This window comes from Ammospiza caudacuta, chromosome 2 (assembly GCF_027887145.1).
Source record: "Ammospiza caudacuta isolate bAmmCau1 chromosome 2, bAmmCau1.pri, whole genome shotgun sequence".
NCBI classification, from domain to species: Eukaryota; Metazoa; Chordata; class Aves; order Passeriformes; family Passerellidae; genus Ammospiza; species Ammospiza caudacuta.
This window is the reverse complement of record NC_080594.1, coordinates 9385699-9402880: the sequence shown is the minus strand read 5'-3', so window position 1 is coordinate 9402880 and position 17182 is coordinate 9385699. Positions and strand designations below refer to the sequence as shown.

Genomic DNA, 17182 nt, shown 5'->3' with positions numbered 1-17182 from the left:
GGGACACGGTTTAAAGGAATAATGGCATTTCTAAGCCTTGCCAAGTAAGTGGCATTAGGTTTAATCTAAAAATAAATAACTCAAATGACAACAAACAGAACATTCTAGTCCCCTCCACTGCTGCTCCTCCATCCACACTGAACAAAGGGTAGGGTAATGGAAAAGCACACTGCACCCAAAGGACTCTCAGGATTTTTACAGAGCTGTAAGTCACTCCTGCTACCTGCAACAGTCTTGTGTCAACAGTAAATAATGCCAAGAAGCTGCAGCAAAAAAAACCCACAAAATATATATCCTGCAAGCCATGGACCCCAGCTACATGGACATTGACTAGTGAACAGGGATTTGGTTGTTAGTGCTGCTTCAAGGGGAAGTGAGATTCATTGTCAGCTGTGAAGGAATGTGGTTGTTCCTACAAACTGGCATGCACAGGGCTACCACGGAGCCATCCCTCTCTGTAAGGCCTTTCATGCTCTAAAGTGCTCTGAGGGCAAATGGGTCACCTGCTTTGGGACAGAGGTATATACACCTTCCTCATACCTGCTTTTATTATGACGTAATATACAACTGGGAAAGTTCCACACTGATACACAAGTACAGGCAGGAATGAAAAACAATAAATAAAGAATACTTTGCCACTTTTCTAGCTAAATGACATAAATTCCAAAAATAACAAAGAATATTTGTGTGTCAAAACCACTTAGATATAGTACAGATCTCACCAAACATTTAATTTACTAATCTCCTTCCACACTGAAGCACTCACATTTCTAATATTTCTAAATTTACTGAAATTTCTGGATACCCTGGAAACAGGACATAGTGATGCTCTGAAAGAGCATGGTCAAGGATTAAATGTCTCTATCACATTAACAATACAAACTAATAGAACAGAATTATAGGACTTAAAGAAGATCTTATAGAATAATTTAGATTAGAAGGAGCCTCTGGAGGTCATCAAGTCTACAAGAAGAATATGTTTTTGAATGACCATGTTCTCTTGGACAATTAGGTCTCTTCAACAGACCTAGTGTAAAGATTTAAAAAAAAAAAAAAACAACCAAAAAACAAGAACAAACCAACACAACAAATAAAATGTACCTATTTCTTACTGTACAAAAGCCTGAGAAAACATGCTGCACCTAAGATCAAAGTATTTATCTTCCTAAAAGCCAAGACTCATGGATATTTTCCTTCTACGAACTTGGGAAAAATTGAAAATATTTTCAGCTATAACATCATGTTTTTAAAAAGGGGAATGATGTAATTTTCTGTTATTCAGAAAGGTAAGTCAAAAGACCAACCCTTTAAACTCCCTTCTGCTTTCAACAAAACTTTATTAAGTTCAACCTACATTCTCTTACATCTTCCTTACCATATTCCCTTATATATTGATGCACCAAAATTGCACTTCAAATTAATTTTTGGTCATGGAAGTGTTAAAACATTACTCATGTACACTGAAAATGTAACATATTCTTGTTCCACTTATACTGAATTTGGTGTTAACAGCCAAAGACAATTTCTTGTGTTCCCAAGAAACCCTCAAGCCATCCAGCCACATGGATCACTATAAATCATGCAGTGCAAATGGATAGCTGGACACTGCAGCTATTGAAGTCCAAGAATTTTTTCTACTGAATACTTTAGAGACATAATCTGGCTTGGAGCCACTGATCATATTATTACTTTTTTTGGTTTTCTTCCCATTTCTTCAAATTAAAGAACATTAAAGAAGACACAGAAATTGCCCTAAGTTACAAACCCCTCCCTCCCATAGATCCAGTTCCCAGAGTCAACAGCACATGAAAGTGCAGAAGAGTTTATTTGCTATGCCACAGTTCTATTGCAACACAAAAAGAGGTGCTTTGACCATGAGTAAGAAGCTTCTTATTACTGCTGAAGATTGTATCACTTGGATAAATTTAAGAGACATATAAAAAGAAGCAGCCTGAAGTTTAAAAAAATTAAATCAAGTGATCTTAATAAAGCATAAGTGCTTTTCAAGTCTGAAAGACCTCATAACCTAAGAGAAAGGACTATTAGACAGCACCTCAGATGGCTTTAGCACCTTTGAAGCAACAAAGAAGTCCAGTACTTACATAATAAAACCAAATTACTTCTGTAATTTCTACACTCCTTAGTCTTATAATAGCTTGACAAGCAAAGTACCTTGCCTGCAAACCAAGACCTTTCACAAATTAACCAGTTCTAAATAGAATGCCTAGGAGCACATCAAAGGTCCAGGCCACAGATACTTCAAAACAAGTATTTTTTTCCTAATTTTCTATGAATTATTTTGGCTCTAACATCACATAATGAAATACTAACAAAATATAATCCATTAGAGATTACTCCACAGATAGTCATCGTAATTATTTTTGCAGCTGTAAAGCAGATACATGCTCTGTTTTGTTTGCCTCAGGCCCTGGCAATCTTGCATGAAGTTATAAATCTAAAATTTTCATCCCTTACTGAAAAAAACCCTATTTTTTTTCTTTCCTGTTTTTCATAGTCAAGGCTTACTGTAAATTGAGAAAACATTTCCTTTTTAATTTATATTAGAAGTATACTGTGCAATCCATGACAGTGAATGCTTTTTGTTACTTAATGGTGAAATTTCACCTCTTTCTACATATATGCAGCTAGAATTAAAAAACGACATTTTAAGAAGATATTTGATTTTTTTCTTTTTTTTAAGAATCTTCATAGATATAACATTCTCCTCCCCATTTCTGCCAGACCTCGGTTAAAGTTTTCTAGCATTTCACCTGATATTCTCTGAAATCCAATGAATGATGATTGCAATCATCATCACAGCAGAGCTGGGACAAGTCCATGATCTTGCTGTGTGAATTTGCTGAACTACTCAGGTTCAAAAGCAGCTTTTGTAGCTCCACTTAAAAGTCAACTGCTCACACACCTACTTCATATGGTGTACTCTTCAATCCGCTAAAGAGTTTTACTTTCCCCAGAGAATCTTTCTCAGGGAAGAAGGGAATTGGTAACCACTTGAGGATAAATTTTTACTGATAAGCAACATACATTTTTATTGATAAGCAGAGATGGCACCAAAACAGTACTCTGTAAAATGCAGCACTCAGTGCTTTTTTTTCTTAAGTTCTTTGTTGCCTTCTATGAAAAAGAGTAGGGAGACACTATAGGGTGAAATGGGAGGAAGATAGGCAGGATTTTTTTGCCTATATAAACTGTGGGTAATTCAGAAAGGTTACTGTTGCATTTTATCTGTAAATAACTGTGATTTGCAAGGGACATATAAAACACAAGATAAAATAAACCAACCAGAAAGTTCTAGTCAATACTGGAAAAGAATGAATTTGTAAGGAACACACTAATTACCATCAGACATTGTGGATATCATGCCTTAACAGGTGGTATCATTTAAGACCTGGAAATCAGAAAATTTCCTGCAAATTTTGATTACAGGTCTGTTCCAGTCTAGATGCTTCCAGATGCCAGATCAGTTCAAAGCAATACACCAGAATATATCTGGGATTTCTAATCAACCAAGATCAACCAGCCACGGTCACCCAGTGAACAGAGGAAATGGGAAATGTTGATGCTTGTACTGCAAATTTCTGAATGAGACCAAGGCAATTTTAATCCATTTTAATTCTTATAAAAAGGCATCACTTGCTTCCCATTAACTCTCTTGCACCATCCCATACAAAACACACAATTTTACAAGTCTGCTTCTTAGAGAGAGACTGGTGAGCCAAAGTATGGCACAATTATTTAACAGAAGACATCCCAACAAACTCCACTCTTTCAGCATGAACATCATTTGATTCTTTCTTTGAATGTGCCCCAAAAATGGTGGAAAAAGAAAGTGAAATAAACAGAAGAAATGATCATCACATTTCTTTGAACAACTAGACCTCAGCTAATAAGAAAGTTTCCAACCCAAGCAAACAAAACCCTCCTGACATCAAACAAGCTAAATACAAACCTTAGTGGCCCACTGCCCTGCATTTTGGCTAATTTTGTTACAAGTTGAAATAGATTTAAATTTTTTCTTAATATCCACCAATTCTATGATTTTCATTAATTCAAATAGATAAAAAGTATTTCTATGTTTCCCTTTTCCTCTCCAACAAAAGAGCAGTATTTACAAACTAAGTTTCCACCTAATACTTCATTTGACTAATAAAGTATGATGAAGAAAACAAGAAAAATGAGAGCTTGCTTTGAAAGCCTGTAAGATAAGGGAAACAAAAATAGGATTCAGGAGGTTATATAAATCTTCTAATCCCATGAAGCTGTAATCAAAGAGAAACTAATTATTGCTTAGTCAGGATTGAGTTGTTATTCAAAAACAGAACTCTTCCTGTAATTTAGGCTCAGCAATGATCCCTTTTCCCCACTACCTACTGAACTTGTAATTCAAATTTACTGAGACACACCAGACATTTCTGGCATTCAAATATAAGATGGTTGTCAGTTGGAACAGTGCTTCAAACCAGGTGCTTAATTTTAATTACAACTAACTTAAGCTTCAGCCAGAATTATGGTACCTTGTTTAAAGACTTTGCTGGCATGAAATTTATACAGATGTCAGGATAAAATTTTTAATACAGGCATGCCAGTAACAGGAAAGTGTTAGAGCACCTAATTAAGCAAAAAAGAAACAAACAAAGGTATGCATTATCAAATTTAAGTCAACCCATGTGTTACCATATTAGATTTTAGACCTCATTAAACTGTTACCTGGTTTGACCAAAAAACTTGATCATTTACAAATGAGAAGTAATATTTCTGAAGAGACCTCCCTAAAAGTCTCCATGCAGCCATAAAATGTTAAAAACTTATTCCCTGAAAAAATGCTTTCTTTTCCTTTCTGGAGGTGTTAAAACCAGGTCAACATTGGTGTTAACTAAAATAAATAGTCATTAAAACGGAACAGAAGGAGTAGAGCTATAAATAGTCAGAAATTACTGTTGTGATCATCCAACAAGACCATTCATGTATTGCAGTGACCCAGTCCAGCAGTGCTCTATGGAATGCTTCAAAAGATGTCCGCACTTCCACAAGGCTCCAAGAGGCTGGAAGGCACAGCCAGCATGCCCAGGGCTGCTCACTTCCATAATTTTCACTTCTCTGATGTTTCCTACCTCCAGCACTCTGACCTCTTGCTACCCCTGCTCAGTCAGACCGAGAGCCTACTGCAGGCAGGCAGATGCCAATCAGTTCATATCACATCTCTGATGTTCTCTCAGCCTTCTCTGAGGCTCAAAACCCAAAGGAGCACTGGACACGTGGCCACTGCTCCGAGCACAGCCCCTCTGTGTGAGAATTCACAGCAAACAGTTTCCAGAGGAGGCTGCTCACTGTAAAGATGCTGATTCTAAAGCAACGAGCACGACTTGACACCAGCACAGCACAGATCTACCTTTAATCCTTGCCTATACATTTATGACCACACATTCAACACCATCTATTCACACAGTGCTGTCATACTCTGCTCTAAAATCTGCCCATCTACCGCCCTAAAGTCTGAAAAAACAAAAGCATTTTAAAATCAAATGGTTTTTTGCTTAGCAGTCACATGTATTTGTATGAGTTATTTAGACCTTTACCTGAGTCTATGTAATTGAGATCACAATATTATACACATTTCTACTTCAAGATCTCCTTTAGTGAAAGAAAACAACCATTAAAACCCCTCAGTAAAACAAGTGTGTTTTTTCTACTTCATTACCACTGAGATGAACTAATTTAGTTTAAACAGCTGGTTCATAAATACTTCCTCCATGATATCACAACTGAAGGGTTAATGAATGCAAGAAAATATATCAAAAGGCCTTTCTTTTAGACATTGAAACAATTTAAGAACTGTCTTCTATTGTTATGCTTGTTCTCATTTTGTCAATGATTTTTCAATTTTGGTAGACATTGTAAGAGGCATATAGAAATTTTAACAGTAATTTACATTTGGAAAAGGTAAGAGTGCTGAAGAACAGCACTTAACTTGAATGAATGAAAAAGAATTACTCAAAGAATTAATTAGTGAATGGTATATACATAATGCTTAGGTTCAGAAAACTTGCATTCCTACTACCCAGCAGAGTAACGAAGAATTTCCAGCAATGGGAGATTGCCTCTCACCAAACACGCAGATCTGCTAAAGATTTTACTTAATCTTGCACCACATTCTGCTGTAAAAGCATTAACAGATTAAAGGTGTCAGAAAGCAGCATTAAGTTCATGTTACCAGCCTGTGTAATTTAGTACATTATTAGCACCACCTGGCTTATGACACCAGCAGGGAGCACCGACAGTCAAAGCAGCAAAGAAACATGGCTTTGTTTTAGCTCTGACAAACAGAACCAAGACAACAGAGCTAAATGTAAGTGACAGATGTAGAAAACAGCAGCAGTGAAATCAGACCACACCTCTAAAACATTAACAAAATGTACTGTCTCCATTACTGTAACCTTTAAGTTGTTTTTAAACGGATTCTCTCAAAAAAATCATGGCTTTGATTGATTGATTGTTTTTTCTCTGCCCATCCAAACAGGACCTGGGGGTGCTGGCTGACAGCAGCTGAACATGAGCCAGGTTGTGCCCAGGTGGCCAAGAAGACCAATGGCACCTGGCCTGAATAAGGAGCAGTGACCAGCAGGACCAAGGGAGAGACTGTCCCCCTGCACATGGCAATGATTTTATTCGTATGTCCAATCTTGGGCTCCTCACTCCAAGGAGACTGAGGTGCAGGATTGTCTCCAGAGCAGGGCAATGGAGCTGGGGAAGGGCCTGGAGCACAAGTGTGATGAGGAGCAGCTGAGGGAGCTGGGGCTGTTTAGCCTGGAGAAAATCAGGGGAGAGCTGGAGGTGTTTAGCCTGGAGAAAAGGAGGCTCAGGGGAGAGCTGATCTCACTCTACAGCTCCCTGACAGGAGGTTTCAGCCAGGTGAGAGGTGGGTTCTGCTCCCAGGTAACAAGACAGGACAGGACAAGAGGAAATGGCCCCAAATTGTACCAGGGGAGGTTTAGGTTGGGTATTAGGAAGATGCTGCTGAGGGCAGTGGTGGAGTCACCACAACTGGAGGGATGTAAAAGATGTGCACATGTGGCACTTGGGACATGGTTCAGTGGTGAACTTAATGCTGAGTTAACAGCTGGATTCAATGAGCTTAAAGATCTTTTCCAGACTAAACCATTTGATGATTCAATACGGCATCATTAAATTAGGATCTTTGTATCTATTGAAGGTTAATAATTACCATGTCTGGAAAAGTGTCATTCCCTAAGTCACTCAGCAAATAAAAGACCACCCTGCTTCTAATCCATCGCAGTAGGAGGAAATCAAGGACTGCTGCACCAACTGGATCACATATTTAAAAGGTGCTGATGGCAAATACATGTCATATGCTTGAATCAAGCAATATGTTACACTGCAAAAGCAATTAAATATTTAGGCATTTGGCAATACAATTATGACTGCATAGAAAGACTTTAAAATAAATATATTTATTGTCATTCATTACTGTCATTAAGAAACTCCCAAATGTTAACAGAAAGGCATGCTTAAGAAGCAGGATTCAAGAAAATAAAAAAGACTTCTTTAAAAAACATTGGCTGAAAGTTACTGAAAACCATTACAAAAAATTAATGGAAACCACTCAGAATGTCTGAATTTATTTCACTCATTTAAGATTTGGGGTTTAAGTACTGCCTGGAATCTTACTGGGCAGCATAGCTGTCAGCCTATAACATGTGTGGAAAGGAAATTGTAAATGGATTAGATGATGAATTGAGAATCAATTAAATGACCAAATCTGATAAGTCATATAAAGAGTAATTTTAACTCCTGTGAGAAAGGGTAACTGACAGGCCTCAGAGAGCATGCTGCAGCACTGGGAAACCTAATTAAATCCTGAAGGATCTGTGATGCCTCAGGCACGCAGCTCAGAGAGTATCCCTTAGGTTGATTGAAAATTGAAAATAGATAAGGAGAAGGGAACCCTAATTATTAATTTGACTGACTGTGTAGGAAGAGCAATCCCTCTCAATGTCTTCCACATATTATGCTCCAGGACAAGGCATCTACTAACTGTAACTAAGAATTTACCTCCTGGAAGAATAAATTAATTTCTACAGACTGCAGAGATTATTTCCTTTCACTTATCATAAATATTAAATATTTGCCGGTATTTTCTGGCAGTAGTAGCAGCAGCAGTAGTAGTAGATTCGACATTTTGTTTTGGAGTTATTTGAATTGTGCTGGATTACAGACAGTATTTTCAGCGTGACTAACACAGCATATTTCCAAATTTACAGACACAAACCAAGGAGTTTTAGATACAGCTCAGCCAAGAAGTGTCTTTCAGACATCACAAACCAGTTTTCATAAGGCACAAAAGGGTGTACATATTTATATCCAGGGATTTGCCTGCATTCTGTACAGAAAGATTTTTCTCTCTACACTCCAAACAAAGATTCTGAAGTTTAGTTCAGATTCTGAAGTTCAGATCAAATTATAATGGAGAAAAAGAACCAGATTAAGAGGCTGCATGTCTGGGCCATCCAAATTACATCATAAAGAGAGAACTGAAATCAAAGAAGAGATATGAGACCAAACAAGAAAAAAGAAAAGGTGAGAATACACTTCACCAGAACTCCAGTGTTTTCCTTAACTACTCACCAAATTTATTCCACTAGCAGAAGAGAGTTCTTTTTCAAGTAAGAATGCAAGAACTAACACAGAAATGTCTCTGTCATCTAATTCAGAATAAAGGAATTCAGGTAGAAAGGCCAGAAGCAAACCCAAGCTGGTTTTCAATGAAAGGTTAAAGCTGGAATGGCAAATGAAGCTAGACTGCAGTTGATTTTAAAGGTATTTCTATCAAATAGCAGGCTATGCTGGCTTGTGTGGTGAAAAACTTCTTCCCACAGTTCCTAAGAGGGAAGGTCCCTCAGCAGGCCAAGTCTGAAGGAACCTCATTTGTTGTAACCTGTGCTGTTAAAAAAGGAGAAGCAACTGCTCCAGAGTCTTGCCAAGGAAGCTTGCCAAAAGGCATCACTTTTCCTGTAGTACATGAAAGACTTAAATGCTGACCATACTTGTATGTTTGCTTATAATCATCCTTTTGCTCTGGAGGAGTAAAAAAAATTTAAGAGGAGAAATGTGCAAAGAACTAAAGATTTCCATGCCCTTGATAAGAATTTTTCTGCAGTAGTTCTAAATCTGCATATGCCCTATGTTAGTGTTCTGCTAAAGGCGCTGCCTCCACACAGCAATTTTAGCCCCGTCCTTCTGCTTAGCATGCAAATTCTAGGGTGTTATAACTGTACCACTACCATCAACATTTTATGAAAGGACCCTATTTCCATGAAAAAAATCCCCATTATGCCCTTAAAGTGGTTGAAAAAAATGACATTTTAATATCAGAGAATATACAGTATCATTATCACACTCAAACAGCCAAGTGGCTTCTTTAATATTCCGGAAAATTATATTCCCCCATTACACATGAGGTCAAGCCTGAAACATCAGTCAGAGGGGGCAAGATGCAGGCACTTCATATGGCTGAGTGGCTCATTCTAAATAACAGCAGAGCAAAGAACAGCATTTGCTGGCACCACACACTACAGCAAGGCCACACAGCTGAGAAATGTTTCTGAACTATTACACACACTTTATTCTGTTCTATTGTTCTCTTATTGTATACAATTTTATTGTCTTGGCAGAACCTAAAACCACAGAGCTCCACTGTCTTTGTTCAGCTCTCCAGACTGCCATACAGCAGGATATACCTCAGTTAGATAGTAGATGGTTCATCAGTTATACCCTGCATTCCCCAATGTGTGACTGCATCATCCTTATGGTAATGCTGTCTTGTTTTTCACATCCTAAAACAATCGAGATGTAACTTGACAAGAGATCGCCACGGTAGAAATGGATAAACCATTTCAAAATTACATTTATGCCAAATATCATATACTTTCCAAATTACTTTTGCTGGTTTTAAAAAACAATGCAGGGAATCACCTCAGGGGAAAATGGCAGACAGCCTCACACAGAGGTCACAGAGAAATATAGTCCTCATCTAATTCAATTAACTGCTTTCAGTTAGATCCCAAATGGTACAGGCAAACATTTGTTCTATTTCAGGCCTATTCTAAGAAATGAATCATTCTGCTTTCCCACTACACAAAGGCACAGCAAAATATCACACACTTGATTATTTCATTTTTCTGAATTTGAAAAATCTCAAGACAGATGTCTTTATGATTTACAGTGACATCTTATAATTTAGGAAACCATCTGAAGACTTCAAATATAATAAAATTCTACGAAGAGCACTGCAAAAAGTAGCAAAGTTAATAGCTAAAACAATGAAAAATGGTTTTGAAAGCAAACAGACACACCAAATTCACCAAGCTGGAACTCTGAACTGCAGCTCTTGGAGATTTATATGCTATAGTAAATGGCAAAAGACAGTAAAATCATACAGAAAAGTACTTCTGCATTTGGACTCTCATGCTGGCTTCAGTCCCTATGAGATATTCGAAGGCAAAGTGCCAGTTGATCAATATGTTAGTATTTAATGTGCAGTGAATGCTACTGAGGAAAAATCAGAGAAACATTGCCTGTTAGCAGAGTGTGCTGTTCTGCTGGCAGGAAGGAGTGCATGGAGTTGTGGATCCCCCCATGTGGTAAGGCAGCAGCCAGAAGTCTGAATCAGAATTAACAAAAGGAAACAGAGGGCGATGCTCAGCGTGAACACCAACGCGCATACAGCCAGGCAGATTTCATTACTGAAGATTTTAATTTTGATTAAATGCTTCCTTTTATATCATGTCCCATTCATTGTCTCCTACCCTGTGTTTTCATTAATACTTTAATACACAGGGAACATTAAGTTGCATAACTTCAGTGTTGCAGCTAAAGATAGCATCTTTAATAACAGCTACAAAAGAGGTGCTGGCATCCCCCAGTGTCCAACTTTGGGATGCTCTGAGGCACAGGGGGCTGGCTGTGGCACGCAGGACAGCACATCAGCACTCTACACCAGAGCAAAAGGAACATGGATCACTGCAAGTGACCTTAGACTGTATGAAAAAGGGACTTATAACTGCATCCAAGGCAAAGCAAACCAACACAATGGAAACAGCTGTGAAAGGCAAAAAGTATCACGGTGGCGAGTACTTATGGGGGAAGTCTGTGCAAAGAAATAAAGATTGCATTTCCCTTTCTTTCACAGCCTGTGAGAAACTGCAGTACAATGCAACTCCTCAAAACCTTCCCAGGAAACCACAGCAGTAACATGAAATTTGAGTAATTTGACAGTTATCTTCTTTCCCCTTGCTTTTTGGTGTTTCTACCTACAAATGATGAAACTTAAGTCTGGACAAACCTCAAGAGACCACACTTTTTCTTGATTCCATATGAGCATGGGAACCCTCAGCAGAAGTACCTACACTAAATTTCCCCTTGCCCTTGCAAACCTGAACTGTGGAGTGTATGGTGCCCTCCACAACAACCTACCAACTCTGTTAATTCAATTCCTACCCGTGCTAAGCAGCGTCTCCATGTCAATTTCTTAGATTTTCATTCAGAATTGTTACAGAGAGAAAAAGCAAATGTGGTATTGTGTAAGACCAGGATCCTTTCATTTCTCCATAAACTCTGAATCAATTTTCAAATCAGTTTAGTGGCCTGGTTCTTTTCTGAGTTTAGGCACAAAAAGTAAGTTTGGAAACATGATGAGACCTGGTCTGGATGCCAAAATATGAATGTCATACCTTCTCAGGATGGTTTTAAAAAAGTAAATTAATTGCTATTAATTTTGGCAAACAGAATATTTAGAAGTCACTGAACTTGCAAGATAAAACTGCTGGTATATTCCAATAGTTCACTAAGAAACAACTGATTTAAGTGGGAGAGGAGTGGAGCAAGGAAGTACCCCCCCAAAAATTATCTGGATTGCCAAAATCCTTACACTTGTTTTTCTGGTATACAATGTGACAACATATTTTTATTGTTAAAGGATTTCCCAGTAAATTAAAACCCCCATGGGTGATGGATGAAACTAGACCAGAAGATGAACACCAGGTTCCAACAGACCCACCTGGAGTCCTTCTGAAACATGCACAGTGAGGACATTTCAGGAAAAATGTTTCTCTCTATAAATACACCTCTTTTGGGTTGCACTACCTTGAAACTCCTTTCTGCACACAGAGAGAACATACAGTAGAACTAACAACACTTGATATCATAAAAATTCCTTAATAATATCCACTCCAACAATCTCAGAAATGTTAGTTTTAAGCTCACATTACAGTGTACCTATTGCTTAGACTTTGGGTAGTGATTACAAAACCACCAGGAACACGAGGGCTAAACAGGCAATGTAAGCCTTATCTTGTCAGAAAACAAGAAAACACAAACCAGCAAAGAAGAACCTTCAAAGTCACCATGCTCATTTATATATGAGAATCTGAAGCAAAAAGAGATACTGTCTTTGTGTGCTTGAATGCAATTCATTGGCACCTTTCAGTAGATTCCACAAGTCATTACTCAAAAGCTTTCCTGAACTTTCAGACTGAGACAATACAGTTAGTTTAGGCAGAAAATGCTTTTAAATTTTAGACACTCCTAGTGTTTATACAAACTGTAAGGTCCATATAAGTACTTGGTGTTTGCTATATTTCTTGTTGGCTTTACAGTAATGAGATACTTGTCTCAGAACTGAAATACTTAGAGTATTATGTAGTACCAAATTCACAATTATTTGTGTACTACTGCTACCTGATAAAACCTATTTGTGTATTTTGGATTTTTTTTGGGGGGGAAGAAGAATATCTGCTGTGTCCTTACTAAAGCCACAGAAATAGTATTTTATAACCACAAATCAAATGAATTGATGGACCTGGTCAAAAATGGGAACCTTAAGAGTGTAACACGAAGCATGGGAAATAAAGGGAGTTGTAAAGAGTTTATAGAAGTTACACTGGCTATCATAAGTAAGAAGTGCCATTAGGATTTATTCCCATTATTGTGTCAAACTTCTCTCATCACTGTATCTGTACACATCATGCCTGGGTAGCCTTTGCTATTCTAACATGTAAAACCCTATGACAGACAAAACTATCTGATCACTGAGAGGAAAACAATTTTGAGAGGAAAGGGGTAGCTCTATACATATTCATTTAAAAACACCCAGTAACAAAAACCTCACTAAACTCTGCCAAGGTTCATGGAAACAATTGGGATTTGTATATACATCATTTGGATATGGGCCATTATCAAACTATCTAGAGAGTTAATCAACAGAGGACACTCTCAGCAAAACAAGACTGATGCTACACAGTCAGAAACACCAGAGCTGTAAACAATGGGAATGCACATTATTCCCAAACAGCATAAATAATTTAAGACTTCCAGAACCGAAATTAATCTACATACCATTTGAAGCACACAGAGCCACCAATTCAGACAGAATAATGAAAGGTAAGGGAAAAACAGATGGATAATTAAAAAGATACTTCTCAAGTGGGAATAGTCTTAGCTTTGCACTGCTGGTAACAAGAAATAAATATCAAGAAGATCCTATTACATACATGTATATTTTATACGATTATTTTTTTTCCAGAAGGGATTGTTGGGTGTTTTTCTTTTCCTGCACTCTGATTGGACAGTAAACCTGCTGTATCCATCAACATCTATCTGATTAACTCTTCATCTCTTTGAAGCATCATTGTTTTATAGGGCACTGTTTGCAGAGAGATGGAAACAATCTCATTTGCCCATATTTGAGATGAGCATTCTTCCTTTAAGCCCCAACAGGCCTAGAAGTCAGCACCCTTTCATGCCCAGATGAAGTCTCCCCAGCACACTTCAAAGGAAAAAAAGATACTTATGGTGTCTTAACCTTTCCTTTGAAACTGAATCTGTGGATCCAATATCATCTAGCAAGGCTAATTGCATAGTATGCAAGGGAATTACTATTATTTCAATATAACCCACCATAGAGAAACGATGAAAGCTGAGGCACTGTTGTAACAGGTTTTACATAAAGACAGCACCACAAATACATTATGAAAGGCAAGTATCTTGGACAAATACAACGGGAGAATTTCACAAATTAACTGTATAATTATCTGAAAAATTATATTCAAATATCAGCCAGCTTATTCTGCAAAGAAAGCCTTAGGTGGAGAGACAATATAATGAAAAAAACAAAAGAGAAAGGGAGAGGGGGATGTGATTTCATGGTTAGATGTTCCCATAGTTCTTTCATCTTATTAACTTCCTGTACTCCATGTCCTAATCTCCTTACCCTCCTTGAGTTTTACATTTTCCTATAACACAGATTTAAATGAATTCAAAAGCTGATTTAAGGTAAAGTAGAAAACACGAAAATCCAACAGAGAACGAATATGAGCATTTCATCATTAAAAAAAAAACCAAAACATTTCTGATTCAGGAAACCACAGTGCTTAAAAGAGTGGCCTGTGCACAAGTAGAAGTATTATCTAAGTTTGGAAAACTCTTAGTGCATTAAGCAGCTTATACTGTAAGAATGCAAAGGAAAGATAACTAATTTAGAAACAACTACAATTTTTCATTTAGAAGAACAGTAACCTTCTATGCCTCATGAAAATTCATGAAAAATTCGCATGTTTCTTGAGTTCCACTAATGCAAAAATAAGACAGAAATATTGAAACCTAATTTAGAAGAGTTTTTAAACATGTCACAGTGTTTCTGAAGCAATCATAAGTTTAGATATGCTTAAAAGTTTTTTTCAATTAGGGAGAGATCAGTCAGTTCTCCCTCTAAATGCCAAAAGCAGCGAAAAAGGTCTTGAATTTGGTAAAAGTGCATGAACAGTGTTCAGGTAAAAACCCAAACCAAGCCAAAAGCTCATCAAAAGCAAAACACAACAGAAAAAAAACCCCTGAAAAGTCCTAAGTAAAACTAACAATGTATTTTTTACGGAATGGGAGCTGCCTTTTTCATTACTTCCTCACTGAAGAGTGGAGGGGTGCAATTACACGACCTGCACTGAGCACTGCTTTGTGATTTCGCACCAGGGACCATCTGAGTCAGAATGAAGCAGTTGAGCCCAAATTCACCCCAGCCTAGAATGCAATAAGAGCATCCAGCCCCACATGAGGTACCAGGGATTGAAAACAGCTTTGTCCATTTATGAAAAACATCATAAGGTATTTATTTTTGTTGTTACATTTACCATATGAGGTTGGAAAATAGTACATGAATATTTTTTCCACACACACACATATATCTGTATTTCTACACTGTCCACATAATCAGAACACTTTTTGTTTCTCACATTTCCAAATACATGTGGAGCACTAATGTGTGAATGCATTGCTTATCACTAAATAAAATGCATTTACAATTTATACATGTTTACTTTAGGCAACATGATCAGTCAATAACAATCAGTCATGTTTTTAAAGGCAGCCAAGTTCTTCAGAAATGAACTTGATATTACTTGGTTACTTCAATAATTTTTCCATAATTGGAAATTATGGAAAATAATTATTGAATCTATTAGTGAATCTATTAGTAGCACCTACACTCAGCAAGCACTGAAACAATCATCCACTATTTTTAAAGACATTTGATGTCAGATATAAAAGTTTCAGAGGAAACAGCTATGAAAAAGAGCACAGAAAATAGGGTTACTTTTAATTATACACAGAAATTAATATCTAGCACAGAATAACACATTACTGACGTGGTAATTAAAATATTGTATTCTGAAAGATAAATATATTAGCAAGCCAGAAGGACCTGGCCTTATTTTATTATGCTTTAATAGAGAGGAAATAGAGTTAAACAGATGGCACTCAGTATTTCTCAATGAATTCAGCATCTGTGAGTACATCTTGCATAAATGCCAATTAAAATGTGTCCGAGTAAATTTAATTCCCTTGCTGATAGAATGTAAGCCAACCTAGCTGGCTAAAGATCAAGGTTAACTTTAATCATCTGCTCAACTTGTAGCAAGTTGCTCTCAAATTGTACAGAAATTCCCAGAGAAATAATAAAACAGTGCTCCTATTGATTTGTATTCATTTACATTCATAATTCTCTTCTCAAGTGTTGGGACAAAGCACAAAGGGGAAAAAATATAGTACTGTGTGAATCATTTGACAAATCTAAACTGAAGAAATATTTCTTTGATTTAAAAAGCTTCTGCAGAAACGTTCAGCAGAACTTCTCCTTTGGGCAATTTTATGAAGTAATTATTTTAGAAGTGACCTGATAATTTTTATGTCACACAAGACACTTTTTAATTTCCTCTACTCTATCACTGAAAAACGACCACAATATTATATTAGGTTGTCATCTAAATTTTTCATAGAATGCAAAGTGAATTTTGATTATTAAATGATCAAATAAAATAAAAAGAGTATATTGAAAAGCTAAAGCAATACTGTTAACGCAACCCTACAGCAGTTCTTATTTAATTTGGCATTTACTATCTTGCAATATGGCAGAGAAGGACAGAAAAAACACCTTCGGTATGAAAACACCCCGCCAAACACCATCCAAAGGCAAAATTCTGAAAACTTTGAGATTTTGTGCCATATTTCAAGAATTACAAAGTGCACTCTAGTGGATTTGTACACAGGAAAACTGAGCATCCACCCCATGAGAAAAGAGAAGGCATTTTTGTGATGGTCTGAGCCATCCTTAAAAATTCTGTATCATTGACTAAACTGGGGCAAATGTACACCAAGCAAAGCTTGGATCTTTTGCAAAGCTAATCAATTAAGTCCCTTTATACATAATCCATGTGTGCAGCCTTTTCCCATACCAATTATTTCATGCTGGCAGCGTTTTGTTGAGGGAAAAGCCAGTCAGAAACTATAAAACATACAGCCCAACAGCAAATGAAATTAAATGCCAGAAGTGCAAATTACTATCTAGGAAATGAAATCTGAACTATTCATGCATGTATACATGCTAGCAATAAATTAAATTATGGCAGACAGGGAAAAGACCTAAATGTCATTAGAAAGAGTGCAATGGAAACAGTGGTGCCACAATCAGAAAATATAAAATGAAAGCTTTCCTTGAAAGTGGGAAAACAAAAGGTTTACTGCTGTTCTATACAATAGCAGAAATAAAATGACTCAGCAAGACCTCAATGAATTGTTAGATTACAGAAATCATACTGGA

General features: G+C 37.1%; 1 protein-coding gene across 1 annotated transcript in view; it reads right to left on the bottom strand.

Moving 5' to 3' along the window:
• The window catches only part of ROBO1 (roundabout guidance receptor 1), a 293397-nt gene that overhangs the window by 114089 nt on the left and 162126 nt on the right, over positions 1-17182 (bottom strand). The window lies entirely within an intron of this gene.